We start from the raw sequence: 6671 nt of genomic DNA, 5'->3' as shown, positions 1-6671 counted from the left end.
TCTACAAAATACATTTTTTACACACTCTAGAAATTCAGATGGAATATTCTCAAGGTTGTAATTTGGTTCTTGTGGACAAGTTTTAATTTTCTTCAAATTCAACTAGCATACAAGCAATTGATGGTCTGTTCTCTAGTTGGTCCAGGCCTTGTTCTGACTGAGGATTTAGTGTATTTGATCCATGTGTATTTCATCTGGAGTCATCCTTGTGTATAGTTGCCATGTGTATGATGTTGGGGGGGGAAGTATTTATAATGAATAGTTCATTGATTTTGCAAAATCATTTCATTCAAATGACAGTGTTGTTCCTGTGTCTGTGGATGATTAGGCTTCAATAACACATATGTATATATAAAATAGCAAATATTTAAAGAAAGCACAAATAACATACCCTTCATAGTTAACCAAAGAGGTAAAGCATTTATTTCAATTATTCAAAACATTTTGAGGGATCTATTTTCTATAATTGCCTTTAGGGATAATGTTTCTCTCATCTCATCTTTCTTATCTTCCTTCTTCGCTTATTTCTTTCCAACTATCCTTCCTTTCAGCTGTTTTTGATGGTAAATACATTGAAAAGAATTTGTACTTTGGATATAGCCACATACTGTTTACAAAAATGTTTGCCTGACACTTTCATTCTATTCTTGTAGATATTTGTTTAAAAATTGTTCTGAATTTCTGAGAGAGAGAAATTGTTGTAAAGTTTTAAATATATTGATTCCCTTAATTCTTCAAATGTAAAGGTAACATTCTTTTTTCATAGGTTGGTAAAATATGCACAAAATTTCCATGTTAAAATACAATAGAATTCTTTTCCAATCCATAATTTTTTCCACTGATGTTTCAAAATAGAACAATAAAAGCATTAAATATTTGGCTTATTTATTTTCCACACACCATCTTCTAAGGAAAATAAATGATAAATTGAGGTGATACCATTAGTTTATCTTATGGACTGCCAAAAGAACAAACAACTGCATCTTGGAGAAGGTACAATCAGGGTGCTTCTTGGAAGAAAGGGTGATATACCTGTCTCACATTCTTTGGACATGTTGTTAAAGAGGTCATTCCTTGGAAAAGGACATCAGCAAAGAAAAGACCTTCAACAGGATGGATTGACACAGTGGCTGCAGCAGTGGGTTCAAATAGATGGTGAGGGTGACACAGGACAGAGCAGGGTTCAGGTCTGCTGTTCACAGGATCACTATGAGTCATGCTTAATTCAATGGCAACTAACGACAACAACTATTAACTTAAAGATCGCTGGTGGTACAGTGGGTAGGAGCTGGTCTGATAAACCCAAAGTGGTACCTCTCTCTAGGTTTGAATCTATCAACTGCTACACAAGGGAAAGATGGGCAATCACCTCCCTCAAGATTTACAACCTTTGAAAATCCGCTATGGGTCATCTATGAGTTGATTCCACCTCAACAGCAAGTAATTGAGTTACCATTAGCATAAGGAGTTCTCATGGCATAGTTCATAGTCTTTTGTGCTAACTGAAAGGTCAGTGGCTCGAATCTACCAATCAGCCACTCCATGAGTGAAAGAGGGAGTCTCCCCCAGGAAGGATTTAGAACCTCGGAAGCCTATCTGAGGATCACCAAGAGTTAGAATGTACTTGGTGTGGGTAGGTTTGTTTTGCCTTCAATCATTAGGTTAAACTATTTGGATTGGCCCAGCTGCCTAAGCATAAGTAAGGCACATTATTAAAAGCTGATCTTTGACATATTTATCCAGCAGGAAATTCCTGCTCTTTTGCGTAAATCTTCCTTTCTTGCTTTCCTCTTTTAGAGGTCTTAGATTAAGCGTTGCTTTTCACCATTCTGCCTGAACTTTGTTTTCTATTTGTCTCTTCACATTACTCTCTACTCTTTCTGTTGTTATATGTACAACAGCTCTGAACCCTGTCCTATTCTGAGCCAGTCTCACTGTCTCTGACACACCTACCCTCATCAAGCCAGTTACTGTGTTAATCCATCTCCTCCAGGGTCTTCCTCTCCTGTGCTGTCTGTCCACCCTTCCAAGCATGAAATCTTTCTCCAAGGACTGGTGCGTCCTGGCCACATAGCCAAGTATGTGTGACAGAGCTTCAAAATCCTTGCCTCCAAGGAGCATCTGGTTTCATTTCTCTAGGACAAATCTGTTTTTTCTCTTGGTGATCCAAGGTATATTAAAATACTCTTCTCCAGCACCACAACTCAAAGGCATTGATTCTCCTTCTGTCATCCCTAGTCATTGTCCAGCTCTCTGATGTAATTCTCAAGTAATTGCAAAGACCATGTCCTGAATCAGGCACATCTTACTCTCCAGCCTGATATTATTGGTTTTTCATACTTTGGAGAGGTCCCTAACTGTAGATTTTTCCAAAGCAACAAATCTTTGGATTTCCTGACTGCTGGTGCCAAGAGTGTTGATTGAGGATTTGAGCAACCTGAATATCAATATCTTCTCCATCTATCATGGTGCTCCCAAATGGCCTAGTGGCCTAGTGGTGAAAGTCTTTGTCTTCTTGATGTTGAGTCTCAATCTATATTGAAGATTACAGTCTTCTGCAGGAAATACCTCAGGTTCTCCTCAGTTTTGGAGAGCAAGGTTGTATCATCTGCATAATGTTTGGCTGTTGATGAGTCTTCCTCCAATCCTGATGTCACATGCCTCATAAAACCCTGCTTTCTGAATGATCTGTTCTGCATACAAATTGAAAAGGTATGGAGACAGAACACATCCCTGACTCATTCCTTTCCTGATTTTGAACCATGAAGTGTTTCCTTGCTTTGTTCTGAGGACTGCTTCTAGGTGCAAGTATAGGTTTCACATGAGCAAAATCAAGTATTCTGGGATTCCCAGTCTTTTCAATGTTGGCTACAATTTATTGTGATCCACACAAGTATCTTTACATAGTCAATGAAACACAAATAGACACTCCTCTGATACTCTTTGCTTTCAGTCAAGACCCATCTAAAATTGGTGATAATGTCTCTATTGACTCATTTGGAGGTCCCCTTAATCTGATAATGTGCCTTAAAACCCTGAGCTATCTATGTCAAGTTCACAGTCCATCTGTGATTTCTGTAGTCACATACTGAATGTCCATAGCTAATGAAACACCATGAGAAAATCCTTGAGGAAACCAGATAAAGAATTACCTCTAGATGGTATATAAAACCTGGAGGCAAAGGAATAAGGGTTACAGTGCAGATAAAGAGAATTGAAAACCCTGCCCACAGAGAGATACTTCTCTTAAAGCTTGTTAAAAGATACTTGTTAAAAGCTTCCTCCTCTCACTGTTATTGTCAAGCCATCTACAACTCATAACTCTATAACCAACAATCTGAACCTTGGCCTATCCTGAGCCATCTTCATCATCTCTGACACACCTGAGTCCACTGCTACAGTAACTATGTCAATTCATCTTGTTGAAGGTCTCCAACTCTTTCTCTGACACTTTATCTTTCCCAGAATGAGGTCCTTTTCCAAAGACTGGTCCCCGAGACAACCTGGACAAAGTATGTGAGATAAAGTTTCCTCCAAGACAGATTTGCTCTTTTGACAATCCATGGGGTAGTAGTATTGTTCATCAACACCACAATTCAAAGGTATTCATTCTTCTTCTGTCATCCTTAGTCACTGTCTACCTTTCAGATGCATAAGAAGTAACTGAAAACAAAACAAAACAAAACAGAAAAAAACCAAACAACCACCAAACAAACATGGCTTGGATCAGATGTCTTTAGTCTTTAAATTGCCACCAATGCTCTTTAGCACTTTACAGCAGATTTTTCCAATGTAACAAGCCTTTGATCTCTTGACTGTTGTTACTGTGAGTGTTGATTGTGGATCCAAATAAAATGAAATTATCAATCTCAGTCTTTTCTCCATCTCTCTTGATGTTGTCTATTGGTCCAGTGGTGAGAATTTTTGCTTTCTTGATGTGGAGATGTAATCCATATTGAAATCTTTGATCTTCTGCAGCAAATTCTTTAAGTCCTTTTTTCTGCAATGCAAGGTTGTGTCATCTGCATAATGCAGATTGTTGATGAGTCTTCCTCCAATTCTGATGGCATTCTTCTTCATATATTCCAGCTCCTCAAATTATTTTCTTGGCATATAGACCTGCATATTTTTCCAATGCAAATAGGTCATTTGTTTTTTTACAACTGAATTTGAATTTGATTGTGGATCCAAATAAAATGAAATTTCTGACAATTTCCATCTTTTCTCTGTTTATCACAATGCTGATGCTGTTTATTGGTCCAATTGTGAAAATTTTTCCTTTATTTACGTTGATGTGTAATCTATGGTGAAAATTATAGCTTTTGAGCTTCATTAATAAGTGTTTCATACCTTTTTTCTTTTCTAGAGGGTTTTGTTATCTGAGTAACAATCTGCTAATGAGTCTTCCTCCAAACCCAATGCCAATATCAATAAAAGAGACAAATGTTTAACTAAAGTGATTGAAATGACTATAATCAGGAATGAAAGTGGAGACATTACCCCATACTCTACAGAAAAATGCAGCGTTTTAAAAGAATATCTTCATCAATGATAAAAGAATGCTAAGAGAATACAAGCAACAATTCCAATTGCACAGGAAATTCATTAAAATAGTAAATTGTTGCATGAATGTTATCCCAGTTTTAAGTTTTTTTAAAAAATTTATCATAATTACTCTTTTATTTTGGTCAACAGAAAGGATGTCAAGGTCAAAGGCATTTTTCCCAAAATACACCCGACACACAGTTCATATTTCTTTGGGTGAGCCATATCCACAAAACCACAGAGAAACATAAGCATTTAGCATAAGGGGTACAGACTGGATGGTAAGTGACAGGTGCAGGGAGAAGGAAGGGAAAAAAGATAAAAAATCAACAAGGAAATAGATGACGGGAAGGACAATCCAAACCAATTTAGATGGGATAGAAATATGCAGGGACATAAAAAAAATAAAGGAACAAATCTGTCTTGGAGGAAGTACAAACAAGGTACTCCTTGGAGGCAAGGATGGTGTGACTTCATCTCACTTACATTGGGCATGTTGTCAGGAGGAGTCAATCTCTGGAAAGAGACATAGAAGATATAGCAGGAGGCATAGAAGGTCAGAGAGAGATGAAGACCCTCAACAGTGAGGGTAACAAGGAGCCTGGGCTTGTCAGACATCATGAAGTTGGTGCAGGTTAGGGCAAAGTTCAGACCTGCTGCTCGTACAGTCACTTTGAGTTGTAGTCAACTTGATGGCACCACAAATAATAACTATTTTAGAATTCAAACTCATTGCTGCCCAGTCTAAGAGGATTAGTAATAGACCCTGCCTTGGGTTTCCAAGGCTTTCAGAAGCTGTAAGTTGCACAAGAGGAGAATGCTCATCTTTTACCCCCATAGAGCTCATAAAAGGTTAGAACCTACAGAGAGGCGTTGCTTCTGGGTGAGTAGCACACTTCCCATGGACCACACCACTACAGCTCACAGTTTGAAAGGGGAACTCTGGGAGTGCAGCACAGGGACTGAGGCTAGAAGGTGAACAGTGAGATGAGCTCAGCGCGTTGCTGAGTCCTTCCAAGGTGGAGAGCCACCTCCACTGCTCCAGCCACCTCTTCCCACCTCTGGAGGCAGCTCTGGCCAACATCTCCAGTGATCCCTTCTCCATGGAGGACTGGTGCAGCGCGTGTGCACTGTGGTGCTGGTGGCCAACCACCAGAGCTTCCTGGGGGTCATGTCTGCCTATAGTGCAGCTGAGGATGTGCTAAGCGCCAAGTTAATCACCTTCTATGAGAGTCACAGCACCACCTCCACTGTCCCTTCCCATCAGGCTGCACTCTGAGCCCAGCAATGGCTCCCCGCTGGTGGTCATGGATGGAAATATAATCACTGCAAAAAGGAAATCTGCCATCTCTGCCATTGCCACCAAGTATTTGAAACCCCCCACCAGTGATTTTTGTGCATCCTGGGGGCTGGGGTCCAGGCCTACAGTCACTTTGAGGTCTTTGCAGAGCAGTTCTCCTTTAAGGAGGTAAGGATAATGAATCGTTCAAAGGAAAATGCAGAGAAGTTTGCAAACACAGTACAAGGTGCAGTCTGGGTCTGTTCATCCATCCAGGAGGCTATCACGGGTGCTGATGTGATCACCACAGTTACCATGGCAACAGAGTCCATTTTGTTTGGTCACTGGGTAAAGCTGGGCCTCATATCAATGCCATTGGAACCAGCAGAGCCGGCTGGAGAAAACAGAATTATGAGCTCATGCAACAGGCTGTGCTGTGTGTGGACTCCAGGGAGGCAGCTCTAAAGGAGTTGGGGAATAGCCTCTCATCAGGGGCCAAACTAGTGTATGATTCCTGGTCATCTGGTAAATAGAGCAAAGAAAATTTGTGTGTTGAGATGGATGCTGGAGTTTAAGGGATAATGTCACTGGCCGCCTCATTATTTCTAGGCCAATCTGGAGAGCATGGTGGCCAGTGAGCTCTTCCGTGCTTATCAAGTCTTATGTTGAGTATTGAGCTTTTCATTTGTGCTTATAGTTGGGAATCACAACTAGGTGCCAAGTTCCCCTGTTATGCCACGTTGCAGTAAGTTCCTTTTGGTTATATTTCAAGATCTTCTGTATTTCTCTGAAATAAAGTATTCTCTGATTTGGGGGATGGGGGAGGAGAATAGGGTGAGGAGCTCTG

General features: G+C 40.1%; 1 pseudogene; it reads left to right on the top strand.

Moving 5' to 3' along the window:
* The first annotated feature begins 2821 nt into the window (after nucleotides 1-2821).
* LOC102870506 lies at nucleotides 2822-6357 on the top strand (annotated as a pseudogene).
* Nucleotides 6358-6671: the final 314 nt, after the last annotated feature.

Source organism: Elephantulus edwardii, unplaced genomic scaffold (genome assembly GCF_000299155.1).
Source record: "Elephantulus edwardii isolate Elephantulus edwardi_28Jun2011 unplaced genomic scaffold, EleEdw1.0 scaffold00040, whole genome shotgun sequence".
Taxonomy (NCBI): domain Eukaryota; kingdom Metazoa; phylum Chordata; class Mammalia; order Macroscelidea; family Macroscelididae; genus Elephantulus; species Elephantulus edwardii.
The sequence above is the reverse complement of the archived record's forward strand: the minus strand, read 5'-3'. Positions and strand labels throughout refer to the sequence as shown.